The 24,819-nt window shown below is 42.2% G+C and overlaps 2 pseudogenes across 1 annotated transcript; one reads left to right on the top strand and one right to left on the bottom strand.

Moving 5' to 3' along the window:
• Positions 1 to 581: 581 nt before the first annotated feature.
• On the bottom strand, positions 582 to 1,883 carry LOC104681695 (annotated as a pseudogene). Its single transcript, XR_750601.2, has 2 exons — positions 1,857 to 1,883; positions 582 to 1,457 (listed from the first exon to the last, which is right to left on the bottom strand). The product of XR_750601.2 is annotated as a tropomyosin alpha-4 chain-like (transcript).
• A 16,372-nt stretch (positions 1,884 to 18,255) lies between these two features.
• LOC104681694 lies at positions 18,256 to 18,947 on the top strand (annotated as a pseudogene).
• The last annotated feature ends 5,872 nt before the right edge of the window (positions 18,948 to 24,819 follow it).

The raw sequence follows: 24,819 nt of genomic DNA, 5'->3' as shown, positions 1-24,819 counted from the left end.
CACTGCGCCTGGCCAGAGAACAACTTTAGAATGAAGGAAATACGCAAAAGAACATCACATCAAGGATCTATTAATTACCATCTATTAATTACTATATGTGGGCAATTATGACTATTACCCAAGCATTCTACCTTGACTGCTTGAGAGGATGTTTGTTCTGCATGGTGGAGTGTGGAGAAAGGCCAGAATTCTTAGGGTTAATCTATCCGTGGGTTATGACTTTCCACAAATAGCCACCCCCGGCCCCCACCAGCCCTTTTATTGGCTCTGGATGGAAAATCCCTACCCATGTGATGGTCTCTATAGTTTGACCAACAGTTGACCCAAAAGGTTATGGTCTTCAGCGTTTTAATTATATCCACGACTAGATATTGGGGTCTTTGTTCTTCAAAGTGTGGGGCTGCCTATTCTCCCAGGAACCAAATGGCCTCTGTCTTAAGAAAGTATGCTTACTAGGAAATACCCTGCCTACCTTAGGAATAAATGCAACTCAAGGAAGAAATAAGAGAGCTGAAAAAGCCGGTGCCATTTGAAAAAAAAAAAAAGGGAAGGAATGAGATTTAACTGGTGCTCAAAGTTTCTCCGATACAAAATATTTGGTCATGTATTCATAATTTGCTTGACATTTCCAGCAAAGCGAAGATGGCAATAACAAAAGGAACTTCATACAAGAGAAAAGAAAGACCCATGGAGCTCCGCAGTTTCTGTTGGAACAAGACTCTTCTGTTTTGCTTATATACAGTTAAGTTCGTTTAGTGTCTGATCCAGTGTCTGATGTAAGCCCACGTTCTCTTCTTTGGCCTGGGCAAGTTTCTCTTCCAGGTCATCAGTTGTCTTTTCCAGTTTTGCAACCGTTCTCTCTGCAAATTCACCACGGGTCTCAGCCTCTTTCAGTTTTCCAGACAGAAGTTTAATTTCTTCTTCATATTTGTCCTCCTTTTCAGAATACTTTTCAGATGCAGCCTCCAGAGATTTCAGGTTGTTAGTAACATTCTTGACTTCTCTTCCGCCACATCACCACATTTTAGTTTAGACACCTCCACACGCTCCTCTGCCCTCTCCAGCTCACCCGCCAGGATGACCAGCTTACGAGCTACCTCCTCGTACTTGCGGTCAGCCTCTTCCGCAATGTGCTTGGCCACTTTGAGCTGCATCTGCTGAATTTCCATCGTCTCCTCATCCTTCATGGCCCGGTTTTCCATCACGTTCATTCCTCTCTCACTCTCATCTGCAGCCTTTTCTGCCTCCTCCAGCTTCTGCAGGGCCGTGGCCAGTCGTTCCCCAGCCCTGTCCAACTCCTCCTCAACGAGCTGGATGCGTCGGTTGAGGGCGGCCACATCACCTTCAGCTTTCTCGCTTCGCTCGTGCTCGCGCTCGCGGTCCAGCTCCTGCTGCAGGCCCTGCGCGCGGTCTTCCGCCTCGTCCACCTGCTGCTGCAGCGCTTGGATCTTGCGTTTCTTTCTTTTTTTCTTTTTTATACTTTAAGTTCTAGGGTACATGTGCATAACGTGCAGGTTTGTTACATATGTATACTTATGCCATGTTGGTGTGCTGCACCCACCAACTCGTCAGCACCCATCAATTCATCATTTATATCATGTATAACTCCCCAGTGCAATCCCTCCCTCCTCCCCCCTCCCCATGATAGGCCCCAGTGTGTGATGTTCCCCTTCCCGAGTCCAAGTGATCTCATTGTTCAGTTCCCACTTATGAGTGAGAACATGCGGTGTTTGGTTTTCTCTTCTTGTGATAGTTTGCTAACAATGATGGTTTCCAGCTGCATCCATGTCCCTACAAAGGACGCAAACTCATCCTTTTTTATGGCTGCATAGTATTCCATGGATCTTGCGTTTCACCGCCTCCAGGGAGTTGAGGACGGCCATGGCGCAAAGGCGCGGAGGCGCACGAGCAGCGGCGGGCGCTCAGCTGGCCTCGGCTCCCGCGAGAGCTGCACGGCCGCGCCCCGGCCCCCCAAGCCTTTGAGAAGTTTACCTTTACTTAGCATATCTATATAGCAAACCTGCACATGTGTCCCTGAACCTAAAATAAAAATTAAAACGTAAAATAAAATAAATTTAAAAGAGAGATCATATTCTTTTATTTGAGAAATACTAATCCATAATACTATCTTATATATTACCTGAACAATAAAACTATCATATAAATTTTTTTTTAAAAGAGAGACATCATGCTGCAGTTTCTTTGGATTTTGAACATAGTATAACTTCTCTCCCAGTTCCCTGATGCCTCAGAAAGCCACCAGTGTTGAGTGTGGGTAGCAAATCCAAGCTGTGGTTCCAGGTATTCTGTTTCTTGGGCCACGTGACCAACAGATCCAATGTTGCTAGAGGCATCTGCAATGGATAAGGATGTCTCAGTCTTAAATAGAAGAGTCACAGCACAGAGCCCTCAGATTCTGGAACAAGGCCACACACTACTGGAGAGAACTATCTTGTTTGGAAAGTAGCTCCTGGCATACTACTGGACCCCAGTGGAGACAGAACAGCTGACCATGGGGCACCCTGTTACTATGCAATCTGATTTCCATTATGAGTTGGTGTTATCTAACCTACAGAGTCCTACTTTTGGACACATGTAACAGCAATCTGTCATGCAACGGAAGTGATACATTTGGATCTAACTTGTAGCAGGTCCAGAAAGATTAAGTAAATCATATAAACAGATGTTCCAGACTCCCATTTCACCCATCTCTGCTGCACTGTTGACTCCCAATAGATCCACACTCATAGGCTCCTGGGAGCACCCGACATCTGACTGAACTCAGTGTTGATTTAATGGGATTGTTGCTGCATTGCTGCCCCAATCAAAAGTGACCCTGAAGGATGATGGTAAAAAGTGGTTCTTCCAATGGGACAAGCTGGAACCAGTATACGTGATCATATACTGTATGTGGAGGAAGGATGTGGCCTGAGGCCTAGATGTATACTCCTTTATGGCAGGAGTAGATGGGTCAGCCAGCTAGCTAATGGCCTGGAAGCAACAGACTGGAAGATGAGAGTTGAGGAAATCTGGGGAAGCAGAATGCAGATAGACCTGTGGAAGTGGGTACCAAGTGCATGGATAGATCTTTGGGTCACACATTAATGATGACTGAAGACCATATACACATTTGAGGTTCTCAGTCACCATCTAGACAGGGTGGCCCATCCTGTGTGTTTTTCACGCAATCTCTCCCCTCAGATATCTCAGTATTTGTTCAATGTGTCTATGAAGAGAGTGGTCAAGGTAACAAGGACACAGGTTACACAAAAGTCCTAAAACAGGGACTCTGACTTATTTACTGTGATTGCTGAGTACCCAACCTACTAGCAAAAAAGACCATTGCTGAGTCCTTGAAATGGCATCTTTCATCATGTACACCAGCTAGCAAACTGGTGACAAGTCAATGACATTGGAATGCTTCCATGTTACTACAGGCAGCAATGCATCTTTCCTAGAATTGACGCCAGCTCCAGAGGGAGATTTTCTTTAGTGTGAGGCATTGCGCGCACACACACACACACACACACACACACACACACACACACACACACCAGCATGTGGCAAAATGACCAGGATATTGTAACAATTTGTTGCAGAATAAATGAGTGAATAATGAATACTAGAAATAAGAGTGTGAGCCAGAGAGTGAAAGGCTTACATAAATTCGGGAACATGAGTGACGCTTCTCTAGTCTCTTTTTCCTTATTCCTCAACCCAGAACATAGAACAAGCTCTTTACTGAGCCATGATAATCCCTGTTCATATATATCCCCATCTGCAATCTCTCTCTGACAGCTCCTTCCCTCCAGGCTTAAACTACCACATCTCACTTGTTGGTAAAGTACTCTGACAGATACTATTTTATTTTATTTTTACCACAATCTCATGAGATAGGGATGTGGAGAGGGATAGGTTCATCAATATCCATTTTCTCTTCTTTTTCCTGGACACAGGGCTCAACATTATTTCCCAACCTATCTGCCATTCGGTTAGGACTAGATTACCTAGTTCAGACAAATGGAAAGAGATATGTGTCACTTCCAGGCCTGGCACATACAAATATCTCTCATATGGCTCTCCCTTCTGATCCATGGAGACCCTGAAGGCCACATTCTGAAGATAGCAGCTCCAAAAGATGGAAGGAACCCGGGTGCCTGAATGACTGCCTGGAGCAGAGGCCCCTGTGTGACTTGCATTGGACTTATACATAAACTAGAAAGGATTTTATCTTATTCAACCCCTGAGAGTTTGAGATTGTGACAACAGTTAGCCAAGCCTGAATAAGCAGGAAGACAGGTGTGAATTTTGTTACAAAGAGTGTACAGAAACTGAAACATCAAAAAATGGAAAAGGTGTAAATAATGAAAAATCACCTGGTTTGTGGCCAAACACACCTAGAAATGGTTTCATGGTTCCATCACTTGCTGGCTGTTTATCTTTAAGCACATCATTTAATATTTCTGAACATCAGTTTTTGTATTTGTTAAATAAAGGGGAAAATATCTGTCTTGCAGTTTTATCATAAGAATGGGTGATAATACTTATAAGGTGCCAGACTGGCACACAGTAGGTGGCATACAGTAGGTTCTCAGTGAACATCTACTCTTACTGTTGTTACATCATAGATTCACATGGTTAATCACATCAGAGCTGGGGTCAGAGTCCCATTTTCTGAAGGCCAACCCAGAACAGCCTCTACTGTACACCCTGTTTTTCCCTAGCACTGCTTTATAATTGAAACTCTTAATTATAAAGGAATCCTCCTTAGCATTCATGTTTGTGAGAACAAGGCTGGAAACTTCTTGTGAACACTCTACCTGCACATCTATGAAAGGCTGGGATTAGGTCCCCAGGGCACAACTGAAGTGGTGTGGCATGAGTCTGGCTATAAGACAATTCTACTGTATTTGGAATAAAGGCAATGAAGAAGCCATAAATAATGACCAAAGCTACAGTATTTCACTCTGCAGTTTTTAGATTCAAACTTTGCCTGTTTCTAAGACTATGTGAACTAGCTGTGAAGAGAAAAATAAAATTAAATAAATAAATAAATAAATAAATAAATAAATAAATAAATAAATGCATTTCAAGAGTAAGACTGTTTTTGCAGTCTCTTTTCAACATCCTTTACTCCTACGTGAGTCTCACTGTGCCCTCTGGTGGTGGCTGTGAATTTAACTGGGTTTGTTTATTCCTAGACTCTAAAAGGAGTGATGGAAATTCTCATGCTGGAGCATTGGAACTTCATCCTTGCAAAAGATTCTGGTAATCACATTTACATACACCAACTGTCCAGGGAAGATAAGGGTGACAGACCTTAGAGTGTCCTGCCTGGAGGTCACTGGAGAATGATGAGAGCCTCAGAAAGGTGTTGGCAGGAATGGAGAGGATGATTTGGAAGTAGGCATGCATTAGAGGAAGGAGGCAAAACAATGAAAGAATAGGCTAGGAAATCTCTCCCAGACCATTGGCCACATCCAGGTTATTGAAGACTACTCTTCTCCAAAAAGGTACAAGAAGTACAAAACTCCATGGGGGCAATTTAAAGACAGCACCATTCATTTCTACCTTGCTGCAATTCCTTGCTCATCTGCCTCCATCCCTGCACCTGCCAGAGATGCTGGCCAACAACTCCCAAGCAAAGGAAATCGTGCAGGTCATGATACCTGAAATCTCACACTCACTGTTAGCATGTCTGAGCTGCTCCCTGTAGAGACTCCCTCCTTGAGAGAAGACTCTTCTGGGCTCCAAAGCAGAGTGCAAGCAGACCGAGGAAAAGGTAACACCTTTTTGTTTTTGTTTTTTAAGAATTTTGGAAAAACTGGAATAAGCAAAGATAAATGGTTTTCTATGCTGCAGGACATCCTTGAGCCTTAAGTATACTAATACGCTATGAGAGTTAGCTATAGAGAATTATAGAACAGCTTTTCCAGAATTGATTTGGGAATCCTACCTACTTACAAGACGCTGTCCAGAACTCACTTGAGAAATACTTTCTAAAACAATGGCAAACTCATACTTTATAAGGTCCTGACTGCCAGAAGCAGGCCCTTGTGATAGAGAGTACTAGTCTAGGTTTCAAGATACCAGAGTTCCCCATTGGATCTTCCACTCTATGAGTGCTTTTGGCTAGTTCTTTTCATTTCTCTGGGTTCCATTTCCTTTCCTGCAAACCGAGGAGTTTTGAGAGATCTGCAGTTTTCTCTAAGACAGAGAAACTCGGGGCTCCGTAGAAGTACTCCATTGGTTCCATGACAGTCATGCAACATCCACAAATTGCAAAAATGGGAACTTCTAATCCATTCATTTATTTTTACCTGTTTTACATAGGATTTACCAAAGATTTCATTTGAATAGAAGAGATTATTTGAACTGGCCATGTGGTTCATGCCTGTAATCCCAAAATGTTGGGAGGTCAAAGCAGGAGAATCACTTGAGGCCAGGAGTTCATGACCAGACTAAGCAACATAGCAAAACCCTGCCTCTCTAAAAAATAAAGAAAATTAGCCAGGCATGGTGCTGTCCATCTGTAGTCCCAGCTATCCCAGCTCTCCCAGCTACTCAGGAGGCTGAGGTGGGAGGATTGCTTGAGACCAGGAACTCAAAGCTGCAGTGAGCCATGATCGCGTCACTGCACTACAGCCTGGGAGACAGACTGAGACCCTGTCTCTACAAACAGTGTGTTTGTGAAAACTGCTTGAACATCTCTAGGATATTTAGTCTCTAAGAGCAATTCCAGGCATATATAGTCATACAAGTGTATGAACTAGGATTCAGATAAAGCAGTCTGGAATTACAATTTTTCCCAGGGTGGGGGGTTGCTGCGGTTGCTGGTTGTGTTGCGTGGCCAGGTCGCAGGACCTCAGGGTAATTTTTGGACCACCCAGGTCACTCAGTTATTGGGCATAACAAAAAAGAGAGTGATGTGACTACACTGGAAATGGTTACTGGGCACATTTTGGCAGCATAAGAGGGGAGAAAGCATCAACTGAGAACTGCTTGTAGAGAGCAGAAAGTCAATCAGGAAGACCCAGTCAGAACTCCTAGGGAGGGAACGCAGCCATTTTGTGTTGGTGATTAGTAGGTACTGCCAAAGAAATAAAGAGACCTGGCTTTGTCAACTCTTATGAGCTAAACTGTGTCCTGCTCAAATTCATATGTTGAATTCTGAACTCCCACTACCTCAGAATGTGACTTATTTGGAGACATGATTTTTACAAAGGGATTCAAGTTAAAAGAAATCATTAGGATGGGCCTTAATCCAATAGGACTGGTGTCTCTATAAAAAGGGGAAATGTGGGCCAGGCACAGTGGCCCAAGCCTGTAATCCCAGCACTTTGGGAGGCCAGGGCAGGCAGATCACTTGAGGACAGGAGTTCAAGGCCAGCCTGGCCAACATGACGAAACCCCATCTCTACCAAAAAATACAAAAATTAGGTAAGTGTGATGGTGCATGCCTCTAATGCCAGCTACACGGGAGGCTGAGGCAGGAGAATCGCTTGAGCCTGGGAGGCGGAGGTTGCAGTGAGCTGAGATCACACCATTGCTCTGCAGCCTGGGCGACAGAGTGAGACTCCATATAAAAAAAAAGATTTTAAAAAAAGTGTGTGTGTGGGAGTATCTGGAAAAAAACGTGCAGAAAGGAAAACGATGTGAAGAGACCCAGAGAAGATGGCCCCTGACAAACGAAAGGGAGAGGCCTGGAACAGAGCCTTCCCTCACACCCTCAGGAGGAACCCAAACCCAGACGACAGAGTGATTTCAGACTTCTAGCTCCAGAGCGGTGAGACAATACATTACTGTGTTGACGCCACCCAGTTTGTGGTGCTTTGTTACAACAGCCCCAGCCACTGCTATCCCAGCCCTGAGAACAGCAAGAAGGGGAACCACTCTAGGTTGCAGAAGGGGAGAAAATCTAACCCAGGGGGCTTGTGGCTGAAGCTGCCTCTCCCTGGGCTACTGCAGCAAGCTTCTTCCTGTCCCATCTGCTGCTCAGCGCTCCTGCCTAGTCCACAGTGTTATCAAACAATCTTCCCCAAGTAGCCCCCTTTCCTGCCACTCGGTTTCCCATGTACCTACGGGAATGCATTGCTACTTTTTTGGATGCTCCATGGGTAGGGCGCAGTGCTGTACCAGGCAGTTGCCATCTCCACAGCTAGCTCTTCGAAAAAAACTGCAAAATGGATACACTTAAGTCTAGGCTGCTCTACTTTCTTCCATACTCTCAATTATTCGTGCTCAGGCCCCACCTGAGATCAATTCAATTACAATCTCTTAGGACAGGCTGGAGGACCAGTGTACTTTAGAAACCACCACTCCCCTCCAAAGAATTCTAAGATGTAGTCAGGATTAGGAAACATTTCTAGATACTCCTGCTCCTCAAGTCAGCCCTCTCTAGCTTTGAACCACGCTTCAAAAATATTTCTTCTTCATCAGCATCCAAACTCTCATTCCCTCAGTGAAGTTACATTCAGCTACAAGGAAGGCAATTTGATTAATATATGCTGATCCCTCAAAGATGTATTGTCCCTGCCGGGCATGGCGGCTCACGCCTCTAACCCCAGCACTTTGGGAGGCCGAGGTGGGCAGATCACTTGAGGTCAGGAGTTTGACACCAGCCCAACCAACATGATGAAAGCCTGTCTCTACCAAAAAAGTATAAAAATTAGCTGGCCGTGGTGGTGGGCACCTGTAATCCCAGCTACATGGGAGGCTGAGGCAGAAGAATTGCCTGAACCCAGGAGGCAGAGGTTGCAGTGAGCTGAGATGGCACTACTGCACTCCAGCCTGGGAGACAGAGTGAAATCCTGTTTTAAAAAAGAGAAAGGAAGGAAGGAAGGAAGGAAGAAAGGAAGGAAGGAAGGAAGGAAGGAAGGAAGGAAGGAAGGAAGGAAGGAAGGAAGGAGGGAAGGAGGGAAGGAGGGAAGGAGGGAAGGAGGGAAGGAGGGAAGGAGGGAAGGAGGGAAGGAGGAAGGAAGGAAGGAAGGAAGGAAGGAAGGAAGGAAGGAAGGTAGGAAGGAGGGAAGAAAGAGGAAGGAAGGAAGAAAGAGGAAGGAAGGAAGGAAGGAAGGAAGGAAGGAAGGAAGGAAGGAAGGAAGGAAGGAAGGAAGGAAGGAGATGTATTGTTGTAGTCAATATTCCTGGGGAAGAGTTGCCACTATGAAAAGATAATACTTAGGCAAATCAACCCTAAATTGGAAGTATCAGAACGTATTTTGACCCAGAAACCCCAGACCTACTATGTTAAATACTCCTTCTTTCCTGCTGTGTCTCATTTATATGCTGGACCAGATAGAGAACAGGATTGTGTAACACCATTTTCATTCCATTTCAGCAACAAAAAATATCAAGCACTTCCTACAGCTCTGACACTAACTAATTACAAAAGACACAGCCATGTACAGAGATGTCGTCTCTACCTCCAAAGAAAACACAATCTAGAAAATAGGTTTCATGGGTCTAAAAGTAAACCAAAACTGAAATGAACCAATCTTTAAAAATAAAGCAACATAAGAGCCTTATCTACCAAAATCTATGGACTTCAGCCAAAACAGAATTTAGAGATAAATTCATAGCCTTAAAATCAATATATTAGGGCCTTAGAAAGAAAATCAACTAAGAATCCAACTCAAGGGCAATGTGGTCATCTTGGCAGTAGGCTTCCCAATCTCCTTATAACCTCTCCTGACAACCAAGTAGAGCAGATAGGATGCACCCCTCCAAACCCGTCCCCTCACCTCAGCCAACAACAACAAGAATTCCACCTCTAACCTTTAATCTCTTCAACCAAATTAGGTGACAGGAGACCTATCAAACTTGACGACATGAACAAACACAACAAACCAGCAACAACAGGACTTGGTCACAAAAATAAAAAAGTCACCCACAAATTCTCACCCCCAAAAGATGAAGACAATACCCTGAGCAGAGCTGAGCGCATCCTGAGCAGGGAAGAGGCGTCCCAGGGGCTCACAGTGAAGATAACTGGGCCTGGCTTTGGGTGGAGCAGAGAGGGTGGAACAGTTTAAATTCCTGAGAGTCTCAGAAATATCCGGCAAACGATTCATTCCAGAAGGAAAGAGCCGCAGTCTGAGGGAAAATTACTGGAAACAGAAACCACATTGAGCTGGGCTCAATTTGAGTAAGTGAAAGAGAAAGCGTAGATCACAGGGGAGGAAGTCCTGGGGACGAAGGTCTCTGTAAATACACAGCATCAATATTCACCATGTGAAACAGCATAGCGCAGAAGGCCAAACCTAGGGTGCCCAAGGGCCGGGGCTGGGGCTGGAGGCAGGAAATCTTGAACCTGGCTCATGTCAAAGAGACAAAGAAATGGCTACAGAGACAGGCCTAATTTTGAGTCATTCATGGTATCAGCAGAGGAGGTGGCCTCAAGCCATGAGCTAGGGATGCTGCCCTGGCCCATCCCTCCCCAAACTCCCCTTCCCCAGAGAATCTTCTCAGTTCCAGATATAACTCTCCTTGCCCCACTGTGTAGCTGCAAACCAGTTTCCCCTGGTAACTGGAATTAATCACTCCTGTCAGTAGAAAAAAATGAAAGCTAAAACCCTTGTTCTTCTAATTGATACAATACTATACAGAGCCCAAAATAGCTGGATGGCATTCTCATCTTCCAATCAATGATCCTACCGATGTGCCCCCTGATGTAAGTGTTCTCCCCTTCAGACCTAAGACTTCCAAACCAACAAAGCTCCAAGTTGCCAGGATGGGAAGCAAAAATTCTGTAAGTGGGTGTAAGGTAGACAGGAACCACTTCTACTTCTACCCTTTGATTTCCAGACTAGTGAATTCTTGCCATGGAGAAGGCAATGCCATATAATGATTTCTGATTTAAAGGACATACTGCACCTTGTGACACAGAACCCCATGCCTTCAGGACACTGCCTTCCAACTGGTGCTGCAACTGAGTCATTAAGAAGCTATTCCACCTTTCTTTTTTTTGAGACGGAGTCTCACTCTGTTGCCCAGGCTGGAGTGCAATGGCGCAATCTCAGCTCACTGCATGCTCCGCCTCCCGGGTTCACACGATTCTCCTGCCTCAGCCTCCCGAGTAGCTGGGACTACAGGCCCCCACCACCATGCCCGGCGAGGTTTTTGTATTTTTTAGTAGAGACGGGTTTCACCGTGTTAGCCAGGATGGTCTCGATCTCCTGACCTCGTGATCTGCCCGTCTCGGCCTCCCAAAGTGCTGGGATTACAGGCTTGAGCCACCGCGCCCAGCCATCCACCTTTCAATAAGGCCATTTATTTCCACGTGATAGGGTATATGGAAGTACCAATGAATCCCAAGAGCATTAACCCACTGCTGTACTTCCTTGACTGAGAAATACATTCCTTGATCAGAATGCCCTTGAGAATGCTCTGAACATGGATGGGGCATTCTTCTGTGAGCCCGCGGGTGGTGAGGGGAGGCACAAGAATCACAGGCAGGGAAACCAGATCCTTGTCCAGAATGTGTGTCTATCCCAGCGAGAACAATTGCTGCCTGATTCCAGGAGAGCAGAGGTCCAATACCATCAACCTGCCACTGGGTGGCTGACTGGTCCCCTCAAGGAATGGTATCATATTAGGGGTTGGTGCTTATCTCTGCAGTTGGCAAGTTAAGTGCTCACTTAGCTATAGCCATGTCAGCCTTGGTAAGGGGACATCCACATTGTTGGGCTTATGCACAGCTCCATCTCCACTGCCATGACCAGTTTATCCATGAGTCCATTGAGCAAGCCCTGGAGTGGCTGGGAAAATATTTTGACTGACATGGATTGAGTATATCATTTGGTCCTCTTGACTATTGAAAGCCTCCTCTGATCCACAAAGGATGTCTTTTGATGAGCAATCCCATGGGACACAAAAAAATCTTCACAGTCTGCCCATGCTGAGAGGTCCATCCACATAACTTTCCCAGACTTCCTTGTCCCTAATCCTCCAGTACTGTTCTTTCTAAGTACCTGACCGCCTGATCAAACCATTTGCAATTACTCTTGAATCAGTATAAATCATGTTGTGATGTGAATGTCTGTGTTTCCTCAAATTTGTATGTTGAAGACCTAACCTTCAGTGTGGCTGCATTTGGAGATGGGGCCTCTAAGGAAGTAATTAAGGTTAAATGAAGTCAAAAGGGTGGGGCCCTGATCTGATAGGATTAGTGTCCTTGTAAGAGGAGACACTAGAGACGTTTTCTGTCTCTCTCTCTTCTCTCTCTCTCTCTCCACACACACACACACACACACACACACACACACACACACACACACACAGATAGAGAGAGAGAGAGAGAGAGAAAGGAAAGTCCATGTGAGGACATAGTGAGAAGGTGGCCATCTGTAAGGCAGGAAGAGGCCCCTCACCAGAAACTGAATTAGTTGGAACTTGAAATTTCAGCCTCTACAACTGTGAGAAAATTAATTTCTGTTGCTTAAGCCACTTAATCTATGGTATTTCATTATGACATCCCAAGATGACTAAGACACAGGTTTTTGTATTGAGAAGCAGGGAGTTGCCATAACAAATGCTAAAATTGTGGAAGTGTCTTTGGAACTGGATAATGCATAGAGGTTGGAGGAGTTTTGAGGTGCATGCTAGGAAAAGCCTACATTGCCTTAAAAGGACTATTGGTAGAAATATGGCTGCTAAAGGTAATACTGGTTTCAGCTGAAAATGGAAAACAGTTTATTGGAAACTAGTGGAAAGATGATTCTTGTTACAAAGTGGCAAAGAGCCTCGCTGAATTGTGTTCTAGTGTTTTGTTGAAGGTAGAACTTACAAGCAATGAAACTGGATGTTTAGCTGAGGGCGTTGCTAAGCAAAATGTTGAAGGAGTCGTTTGGTTTCTCTTTATTGCTTATAGTAAAATGAGAGAGAAGAGAGAAATTGGAAAAAATTGTTAATCAAAAAGGACCCAGAGCTTGGGCCGGGCGCGGTGGCTCATGCCTATAATCCCAGCATTTTGGGAGGCAGAGGCGGGCAGATCATGAGGTCAGGAGATCGAGACCATCCTGGTTAACACGGTGAAACCCTGTCTGTACTAAAAATAAAAATAAAAAATAAAAATAAATAAAAAAAATTAGCCGGGCATGGCGGCGGGTGCCTGTAGTCCCAGCTACTTGGGAGGCTGAGGCAGGAGAATGGCATGAACCCGGGAGGCGGAGCTTGCAGTGAGCAAAGATTGCTCCACTGCACTCCAGCCTGGGTGACAGACTGAGACTCTGTCTCGAAAGGAAAAAAAAAAAAAAAAAAAAAAAAAGGACCCAGAGCTTGAAGATTTGGAACATTCTCAGTCTATCCATATTGGAAAAACAAAAAATGAAGAAGCATGTTCTAAAGAGAACACTAAGGTTGTGGCTGGCCAAACATTTGATAAAGAGATCATGGGTGCAACCCATGAATTTCGCTAGCCAGCTCATAAGAGCCAGGGATAGAAGTTAGGCACTGCCAGTTTGAACTAAAGGGGACAGAGAAAGTGAGACAGGTTGAAAAAAGGCTGTCGGATATTGCGATTCTACAGAGCTGGATGGTAGAACTACTCAGTTGAGAAATAATGCTTTGTCCTTCAAGAAAAGGCAAGAATGAACTTGAAGGCAATTCAGAGATCGTCAGGGCTCCTACCACAGAACCAAGGGGGTAAGGTTGGTTTCTTCTCAGTTTCAGTAGACCAGATGGCCACCACAGAGAGCTGTGCAGGTGAGGCTGCCACAGAGAGTGGTGGGGCGATGCTGCCACTCCAGTGGGCTGGGATCGGGGGTGGACAAAGAAAGCACTGAACAAAAGAGGATTATGCTCAACCCCTAAGATCTAATGGAATTTACCTTGCTAGGTATCGAACTTGCTTGGGACCTGTCACCCCTTTCTTTCTTCTGATTTCTGCCTTCTTGAATGGGAATGTTCATCCTATGCCCTTTCCACCATTATATTTTGGAAACGCATAACTGGTCTGGTTTCACAGGTTCATAGCTGGTGAGAAGTTTTGCTTACAATGAATTGCACCTCGATTTTCATCCATACCTGATTTTGATGATATTTAGTTGAGATTTTGGTCTTTAGAACTAGAGTTGATGCTGGAATAAATTAAGACTTTTGGGACTGTTGGAATGGAATGAATGCATCTGCATGTAAGAAGGGCATGAACTTTGTGGGAGGCAGAAGTGGAATGAAATGAGCTGAATATCTTATCCCTCCAAAATTAACATATTGAAATTCTACCCCAAATGTGATCATATTTGGAGATGGGGTCTTTAGGAGATCATTAGCGTTAGATGGGGTCCTAAGGATGGGGCTCTCAGGAGACATCAGAGAGCTTGCTCTCTCTCTTTCTCTCCCTGCGCAAGCACAAGGAAGCGGTCACGTGAGCACCCAGAGAAACAGTAGCTGCCTGCAAGACTAGAGAACAGTCCGCAGAATGAAACCTCCCTGGCTGGCGCCTTGAGCTTGGACTTCCTGGCCTCTAGAACTGTGAGAAAATACATTTCTGTGGTTTAAGCCACCAAATCTGTGGTATTTTGTTATGCAGCCCAAACAGACAAATACAGATATGTACTCTATGATATATTTATAGAAAGGTTTAAAACATGCAATTCTTCCATATGTTGTTTAGAAACACACACATATGTAGTAATAACGTAAATGCATCCATAGGAAGTATAAACACCACATTTAGGAGAGTGGTTCTCTTTGCAGGGTAAGGGAAGGGGAAATGCAATTGGAGAAGGGCCAGGAAGCCTCAACTATATTTGCTATTTTATTTCCTAAGGTGAATGCTATGTTGTTTTCTAAATCTTTTTGTATGTTTTTTATGTCACAAGAATATTTTTAAAAGAAAAGATTAGGTACTCATGACATCATCAAGGCACTGGATCAAGTCTTACCAAGGTATATAAGCCAACATACCCTATAATTGTTTCAGCCAGTAAGAGTATGATTTGTTTGTTGCTGCAGTCAGAGGCTCATTAGAGATCTGGTCTCCTCCATGAGGCCTCACCTAACTACTGTAGATCTGGAATAGCCTTGTCTCTCACATGCTATAAACTATGATGGCTTTCACTTGGTTCAACATTGTGTGTATTTATTCCCTAAGTATTTCATGTGCATTTATCCACCACAAAATAATAACAATAACAACAATATATACCATTTATTGGGTGCTTTCTGTGTGTCAATAACACAGTGCTTAACTTTGTCACATCCAAGTACTAACCAGGCCTGACCTTGTTTAGCTTCTGAGATCGGACAAGTTCGGGTGCATTCAAGGGGGTATGGGCGTAGACTCAGCACTTCACTTTCTACATCCATCATTTTAAACCATTCTCACTATTACTAACTCTGTTTTTGCACACAAGGAAACTGTAGCTCAGAGATGCTAAATTATTCATCCAAGGTCACACAGCAAAAAAACAATGCTAAGCCCAATTGTTTTCTGTCAGCTCCTCAAAGCAGGAACCTGTCTGCTTTCCTACGTTCCCCACCACAACCTGAGGCTAGGTCCACCAGTGTGAGCTGATAAAGCAACAGACTCTCTGCTCCCTGAGGTTGTTCAGAACAGAGCCTTGGTGACAAGGACCAGCTGCAGGGTGGATGAGCAGGGCTTCCCATTGCTGAAGGCTGCACTGACATGGCTCCGGAGAGCCTATTGGCCTCATTGTGCACTCATGGGCCACAGCGGTACCGTCCTCTGGGTCTCCATCTGACCCCAGCCACAGGCACTCAGACTCGCTGGAGCACTTGCTACCAGCTCCCACTAGGTGTCTCCATTACTTTATTTTTTGGGTGCTCAAAGGCGAACCAAGGCCACTTACTTAAAACCATTCAAATCCGGATAAACGGGCTGCCTGGAACTCTGCAGTGGCCTCAGAGAAACCAGACTCCTGTAGCCAGAACCTGTGGGCTTGAGAAGAAGATAAAGTAACTTACATTTATTGAAGGCCTTTTGCACATCAGCCAGTTTACATACCTTAATATTAACAATAGTCAACACTAAGTAATGCTTTGTATGCACAAGACACTGTCATGTGCTTTTTGCAAATATTAATGCACTCATACCTCATAACAACCCATAAGGACAGAGGTATGAAGGGTTAAGTAACTTGCTTAAGGTCACACAGCTAGTACACAGCATGGTCATTTGGATCATTGAGGCCTCATAACTACCCTGCAAAAGACATGTTGTTATCCCTATTTTGCGTATATGGAAAACAGGCTCAGAAAAAGTAAGAGGCACAATGTTATACAGCTAGACAGTGGCTGAAGCAGAATTCAAACTTAGATCTATTTGACTCAGGCCAAAATATGAGTTAGCTCCATTCCCTGGGAAGGAATGAAGACCAGATTATAGGGAGGGTCTTGTGTCCTTGGCCTCACATGTGTCACACACACAGCCCTGCAGACTCCACAAAGGACTGTGCAGACCCACTTCTCTGTAGACAGGGCTGAGATGTTCTGAACTCTACCAGGAATTGCTTTGAAAGTAAGGGAGGGGCGACAAAATGTCATCTGTGCATGTAAAACCCCTCTATGGATATGTAGAGAGAAGCAACTCCCCACTCCAATTCAGGAGGATGAAGGAGAATTGCCTTAGAGGGAGTAGGTTTTGGTTGAAGCTAGCAGAGGTTGCCATAGATGAGATCTGAGGGTATCTGTGGAAGGCCTCAAAATTGCTCCCTTTAGACTGGTTAGCTTCACTGCTGAATTCTATGACTTTTAAAGAACTAATACTATTTTTTTCTCCAACTATTCCACAAATTTGAAAGGGAAGGAATTCCTCCAAATTCATTCTACAAGACCAGCATTACCCTGATGCCAAAAGCAGACCAGGACACAACCAAAAAAGAAAACTATAGGCCAATATTCCTGATAAACATAGTTGCAAAATTTCTCAGCAAAATACTGGCAAACTGAATCTAACAGCATATCAAAAAGATTATATACCATGATCAAGTTGCAAGGATATTTCAACATATGAAGATCACTAAATGTGATAAATCACATCATCAGAAGGAAGGACAAAACCATATGATCATTTTAATAGATGGAGAAAAAGTGCTTGATAAAATACAACATCATTTCATGATAAAAACTCTCAACAAACTAGGTATAAAATGAACATACCTCAAAACCATAAAGGTTATATATGACAAACCCACAGCTAACATATTAGTACTAATATTATACCGAATGGGGAAATGTTGAAAGCCTTTCCTCTAAGATCTGGAACAAGACAAGGATGCCCACTTTCACCACTGTTATTCAACATAGTACTTCAAGTCCTAGCCAGAGCAATTAAGCAAGAGAAAGAAATAAAAGGAATCCAAATTGGAAAGAAGAAATTCAAACTGTCCCCGTTTACAGACAATATGATTTAGAAAAACCTAAAAACTCCACCAAAAAATTGTTAGAGCTAACAAACAAATTCAATAAAGTTGCAGGATACAAACTCATCATACAAAAAACATCAGCATTTCTATTTGCTAATAATGAACAATCTGAAAAAGAAAACAAGAAAGCAATCCCATTTACAATAGCTAGGAAAAAAATAAACCCAGAAGTAAATTTAACCAGAGGTGAAAAATCTCTACAATTAAAACTATAGGATACTGATGAAAGAAAATTGAAGAGGACACAGAAAATGAAAAGATATTACATGTTCATAGATTAGAAGGATATTGTTAAAATGTCCATACTGCCAAAAGTGATATACAGATTCAATGCAATCCCTATCAAAATACCAGTAACATTCTTCCCAGAAACAGAAAGAACAACCCTAAAATTTATGTGGAATGACTGAAGACCCTGAATAGTCAAAGCAATCCTGAGCCAAAAGAACAAAGCTGGAGATATCACACTACCTGACTTAAAAATATACTACAGAGCTATAGTAGCCAAAACAGCATGGTGCTGGCTTAAATACAGACACATAGACCAATGGAAAAGAATAAATTAAGAACCCAGAAATAGCTCTTTGGCCCTGAGGTCCTACAAGAGGCCGGAGGAGTACAGGAACTCAGGGAGGCTGTGCAGTCCCAGGCCTATATTGATCACCACATCCTGCTTGGAGCCACGCTTGGAGCCATGCACCAGCTAGATGTTGGCACGGTTGCCCGACTCATAGAAGTGTTCTTGAATCCAGAAGATACTACCACCTAGAGACTTGTGGGCATACCACTCAAGCGCCAACATGCTGGGCAGCGGTGCAGCCAGGCAGATACCTTTCAGAATTTGCCCACTCATCTAGTATAACTAGTTCTGATGGCTGGGAATAAAGGAAGAGGAGGATGTGCTGCTTATACCTTTAATATTGAGGCTGTTGGATTTAGCAAAGGTGAAAAGTTACCTTATGTAGTGTTGAAACCACCCCCACTATTTCCTGATGCAGATTATAAATCGGTGGCACTGAAAACAGAAGATGAAGAGTATATACTGGCTTTGAAACAGGAGTTGAGAGAAACAATGAAAATAATGCCTTATTTTATTGAAACACCTGAAGAAGGACAAGATATTGAAAGGTATAGTAAAAGATACATGAAGGTATACAAGGAAGAATGGATACCAGATTGGAGAAGACTTCCAAGAGAGATGATGTCAAGAAATAAATGTAAAAACACAAGCCCAAAACCCAAAAAGGCAAAAGACGCAGGCAAAGGCACTTCACTCACTAATACTTCAGATGTGCTGAAAAAAATTGAGGATTGGAAAAGAAAGGTGATGGTGAAAAATCAGAGGAGGAAAATGAAGAGAAAGAAGGAAGCAAAGAGAAAAGTAAAGGTGATGACGATGATGACGATGATGCTGCAGATGAGGAGGAATATGACGAAGACGAGCAAGAAGAGGAAAATGACTACATTAATTCATACTTTGAAGATGGAGATGATTTTGGCACAGACAGTGATGACAACATGGATGAAGCAACCTATTAAGCATGAAATTTTTCAAAAAATATTTTTGTGATGCAGCTTCTAAACATTTGGACAGATTTGTTTTCCATTGTTTTCCAATAAGGAATAAGCATTTTTGTTTCTGTTTTTTTTTTTTTTTTTGACAAATATTTGTTACCAAAATATGCAAAACCACTTTGAGTTTACATTACTAGTTACCTTACATATTAGTCCCTGACATATTCCAAACACCTCTGCCATCTCTCTTATGTACTCTTGTGGATTTTTTTGTATTATTTGAATATGAATGTGTATAAAGAATTTTTGCTCTCTTAATCTATGTATACATACTTGAAGAAATCATTCTTGCTTAAGTGCTGATCTTTTGTAAAACTATTGCTAGTCATAATGGATTTCTATAACCTGAAAGTTGATATAATACAGCACATGGGGTACATTTAAAACAAAGAAACTTGGAAATAATTTTATTTTTTACTTTTACATGGTATGTTCTAGACTACTGCATTGTGACTACATAAACCAACCTGAGCTCTTACAAGTACAGAATTGTGAAATAGAGATTTTGTGATGGAAAACATACACACAGGGAAAAATACCAAACTGAGCACTATAAATTTCACAGCTCACATCTTAGCCAGTATAAATAAATTTTCACATGGGGTGAATATTATAAATACTTGAATCTGAGACTAACTTAATACTGTATGACATATAAATTATCCCACTGTAATAACTTTGACATCTTCAAATAGTTGGGTTTATGAAAAATTTGACTAAGACATTTTAATTTTAAACTTTATGTAAGTGTGAAATAAGTTCTGGTCATATGAATATCACTGTAGAATGCATGTGTGTGAACTCTGTGAACTGTGGTGGCCTTTTATGTTTCAGAGTACTCAAGCTATACAATTGATTTATATAAAAGTACAAAATGAACTTGGGTCATTTTGAAATTAAGATTAATTTTTTTTGTTGTTTAAAGCTAGCTCCCCTAACTTTATATATTTTGGGGGAAAAAATACCTAAAAACCTCAGCCTACAAAGACTTTCACAAATGCCAAAAATTTTCAAGGAAATTCATATTATGTATTTACAAAATGATGTCTCAATGTTATCTACCAAAAGAAATAATTTTTCCACTTTGGGAAGATATCATTATCCTCTAATGTGAAAATCAGATCCCTGGATTCTATTTCTACCTGTACTATTAAACTCAACCTTGAGCCTGAAAAAAATTTAAAAAAAAAGAACCCAGAAATAAATTAATGTGTTTACAGCCAACAGATTTTTGATAATGACATCAAGAACATACATTGGGGAAAAGACAGTCTCTACAATAAATATTGCTAAGAAAGTTAGATACTTGTATGCAGAAGAATGAAACTAGACCCCTATCTCTCACCACATACAAACACCAACTGAAAATGGTGTTAAAGACTTGAATCTGAAGACCTGAAACTACAAAACTACTAGAAAGAAACATGGGGAAATGCTTCCTGACATTAGTCTGGGCAAAGATTTTTTAAAAATAAGATCTCAAAAACACAACAACAAAAGCAAAAATAGAAAAATGAGATTCTATCAAACTGAAAAGCTTCTGCACAGCAAAGGAAACAATCAATAGAGTAAAGTGACAACCTGTAGAAGGGTAGAAAATATTCGAAATTGTGCATCCAACAAGAGATTAATAAGCAGGACATATGGAACTCAAACAACTCAACAGCAAAAAAGCAAATAATCAGATTTTAAAATGAGCACATGAGCTGGTGGTTGTGTGCCTGCAGTCCCAGCTACTTGGGAGGCTGAGGCAGATAGTTCTTTGGGCCCAGGAGTTCAAGTCCAGCCTGGGCAACAAAGCAAGACTCCCATATTCAAAAAAAAATAAAAGGGCAAATGATCTAACAGACATTTCTCAAAAGAAGAAAAACAAATGGCCAACAGGTATATGAAAAATGCTCAACATTGCTAATCTTTAGGAAAATGCAAATCAAAACCACAACGAGATATCCTGATCAAAAAGACACACACACACAAAAAAATGTTGGCAATCATGCAGAGAAAGGGAAACTCTTATACATTGCTGGTAGGAATGTACATTAATATGGCCATTATGGAATACAGTGTGGAGGTTCCTCAAAAAACTACAAACAGAAATACCGCATGATCCAGTAATCCCCCCACAAAAGAAAGAAAACCAGTATTCACAAATGGAATACTTTTGGCAAGAAGAAGAATGAAATCCTGTCATTTGTAACAGCATGGATAAGCCTGGAAAACATTATATTAAGTGAAATAAGCCAAACACAGAGAGACTAATATTGCGTGTCCTCACTCATATGAATAAGCTAAAAGAGCTGATCTTATGGAAGCACAGAGTAGAGTAGTGGTTACTAGAGGCTGGGAAGGGCAGAGGGAGAGGTCTGCTAATGGATACAAGATTGCAACTAGATATGAGGAATACGTGTTAGTGTTCTATAACAGCAGTCCCCAACCTTTTTGGTGCCAGAGACCAGTTACATGGAAGACAATTTTTTCACAGACAGAAAGTGGGGGTTGCGGGGGATGGTTTCAGGATGGTTCAAGTGCATTACATTTATTGTGCACTTTATTTCTACTATTATTACATTGTAATATATAATGAAATAATTATACAACTCACCACAATGTAGAATCAGTGGGACCCTGAGCTTGTTTTCCTGCAACTAGATAGTCCCATCTAGGGGTGATGGGAGACAGTAACAGATCATTAGGCATTGGATTCTCATAGGGAGTGCATAACCTAGATACCTCACATGCACAGTTCACAATAGGGTTTACACTCCTATGAGAATCTAATGCCACCGCTGATCTGGCAAGAGGTGGAGCTCAGGTGGTAATATGAGTGATGGGGAGTGGCTGCAAATACAAATGAAGCTTTGCTGGCTTGCCCTGCCACTCACCTCCTGCTGTGTGTAGTCACAGACTGCTACCAGTTCATGGCCCACAGGTTGAGGACCCCTGTTTTATAACACAGAAGGGTGACATCCTTAAGAATAATTTATTGTACATTTCTTTTTTTTCTTTTTTTTTTTTTTTTTGAGACAGAGTCTCACTCTGTCGCCCAGGCTGGAGTGCAATGGCGCGATCTCGGCTCACTGCAAACTCCGCCTCCCGGGTTTATGCCATTCTCCTGCCTCAGCCTCCTGAGTAGCTGGGACTACAGGCGCCCGCCACCTTGCCCGGCTAGTTTTTTGTATTTTTTTAGTAGAGACGGGGTTTCACCGTGTTTGCCAGGATGGTCTCGATCTCCTGACCTCGTGATCCGCCCGTCTCAGCCTCCCAAAGTGCTGGGATTACAGGCTTAAGCCACCGCGCCCGGCCAATTTATTGTATATTTCAAAATGCTTACATGAGAGGATTTTGAATGTTCCCCAAGCAGGAAGTGATAAAAATTTGAGTTGATGAATATTCCAATTACCCGAATTTGATTATAACAAATTGTATACATATATCAAAAAATCACACATACACCATAGGTAGGTATAATTACACCAATTAAAAATACATTTTTTTAAAAAAAGGCTTAGAAACAAGGACCAACTCAATAGTACTCAATAGTAATAAGCACCCCTTGTGTCCACATTCTAAATATCAATTTCCATTGAAAGGAACCAGGACTACTTGAAGAAACAATAGACTCTAGGTCAGGGATACAGAAAATGTACAAGATCAGGTTGGGCCAACTTCAAAAGGCTCCCACTAGACAATGGGACAATTTGAGGTTGTGTTAGAGTAATAACTGCAATGGATTTAAAAACATAAAATATGTTTAAATTTATTGGACTATAATAATATTATAAAACATTCAACTTTGGAAGATATAAGGGAATCAACTCATTCATATGAAAATTGGTAAGTAATGGAAAATAAGTAAAAAAAAAAACTGCTCCCTTTACCCAATTTACAGCTGTTGACTGAAATCCCACTTTTCATGAGCTTATTTAGTTTTATCATTAGCCACTATTCAAGTACCCAGCTGTGGTAGTCTCAGTACTGCTCACCACATCTTTCTAGTTGCCCATTCAGGCCATGGTAGGTTGGCATATCCTGTCCCCATAGTTAGGTGTGGCCACATGACTCTGTGGATAAAGAAATGTGAATGGGAGTGATGGGAGTCACATCCAGCTGAAACATTGAGAGCCAGTGCACAATTCTTTACACTCTTAAGCTCCTTCTGCCATAGGAGCCAGCAATGTTCCAGACTGGGTCAGATTTATCAGCCTGGGAGCCAAGGTAAACATGTCAAAGCCCCATGATCATGTAGTGTGAGTGAGAAATAAATCTGTGGTATTAAAATTCCAAGATTTTGGTGTTGTTTGTAATGATCATATAATCTAGTCCATCCTGACTGATACACCACCAAGGAAAATCAATCTAGTAGTTAGCCAATAACATCACAGTGTGAATGTTTATAAAGCCAAGACTAGAGAAACTGGAGATTTACTGGTGGAAAAAAAGAAAAAAAAAAACTGTTGTGGTTAACCTCCAAAGTTGGTCCTAAGCACTTCTACTCCTTCTGTATGTACACGTTGCTCCTCACGTCAAAAGGTGGAGTCTAATTTCCCTTATCTTGAATCTGATTATAGTAATTCGTTTGGCAAATAGAGAGAGATGGAAATGACATTCTGGGACTTCCAAGACCAGGTCCTATGAAGCCTGGGTCTCTTGGAACAATTCTCTAGGGACGTTCCCTTTCAGAAAACAGTGTCATGTATAAGAAGTGCAGTCCATCAGAGGCCATGTGTAGGTGCTCTGGTGGAGCTGAGCTCCCAACTGAGCTCCCAACCAACCATGTGAGTGCACCATCTTTAACACCTGGTACAGTCAAGCCTTCAGCCCCAGGCACCATTTGAACACAACCATGTGAGAACTGCCCAGCCAAGACAGTCAACACAGGAAGTCACGTGAGATAATGTTAAATTGCTGTTGCAACCGCTAAATTTTAGGATAGTTTGTTATTCTGCAATACATAAGCTGAACAGAAATTGGCACCTGGAAGTGGGTTGTTATTGTATTATTTTAATACAAAATATGTGGCATTGACTTTGGGACCAGGCAACAGGCAGAAGCTGGAAGGTTCAGAGGCTGCTGTTAGTGAAGATTTGAAGACAGAAACCAGAGAAAATATGACTGCTCCTACGTAGTGGTGGAAGTTTGGTGACATGAAATAAAAAATACACCTAATGTTCCTGATTGAATGTTTTAAGTGCTAACATGTTTCTTTCAGTTATTTATGACAAGATACCCAGTCATAAAGATGAACTAAAAAGGCAATTTTCTAATTTTAGGCAAAATTTAGAGAAAGTATGGAAGACTCACGACAGTCTTTTCAGCTAATAAAAGTTCTCAAAGTAAGAAGAGAGTAAGGTAACAACCCTTTGTCAAAATTTCAGAAAGATTTAAGGATATCCCATTACATGCTAACATGCTACCCTCTTAGATGGACAATGAGGCTCCTATGAATCTTAATAGTGTGCATCTTAGATCTTCTTCTAGATAAAAAGACTTCTGAGAGTATTAAGGGTATTGTCTCACAGAACCCTAACTCTCAATGCAAGGTAGAGAAGGGTTTGCCTCAAAGATATTTATGGGTGTGGCATTTATATGTTGGCACAAACACCAATAAGATTAATGAGAAACCAGCAAAGTTTTTAAGAAAATTGTCTAAAGAAGGCAGCACCACATTGGAATGAAAAAGACAGAAGCAATCCAAAATAAAAAGAGCCCCTGGGGCCTTTTTCCTACCACAGTGATGGAAGACCACTTCCTAGGAGCAGAATTAAACTCTTATTTTTAAAAACTGGTAACGTGTGTGGCTATATTTCAGCATCGCTATGAACCAGACACTGCTTTGTGCTTCCCATTCTTTGCCTCTCTG

This window comes from Rhinopithecus roxellana, chromosome 21 (assembly GCF_007565055.1).
Source record: "Rhinopithecus roxellana isolate Shanxi Qingling chromosome 21, ASM756505v1, whole genome shotgun sequence".
NCBI lineage: Eukaryota > Metazoa > Chordata > Mammalia > Primates > Cercopithecidae > Rhinopithecus > Rhinopithecus roxellana.
This window is presented reverse-complemented; position numbering and strand designations above follow the sequence as displayed.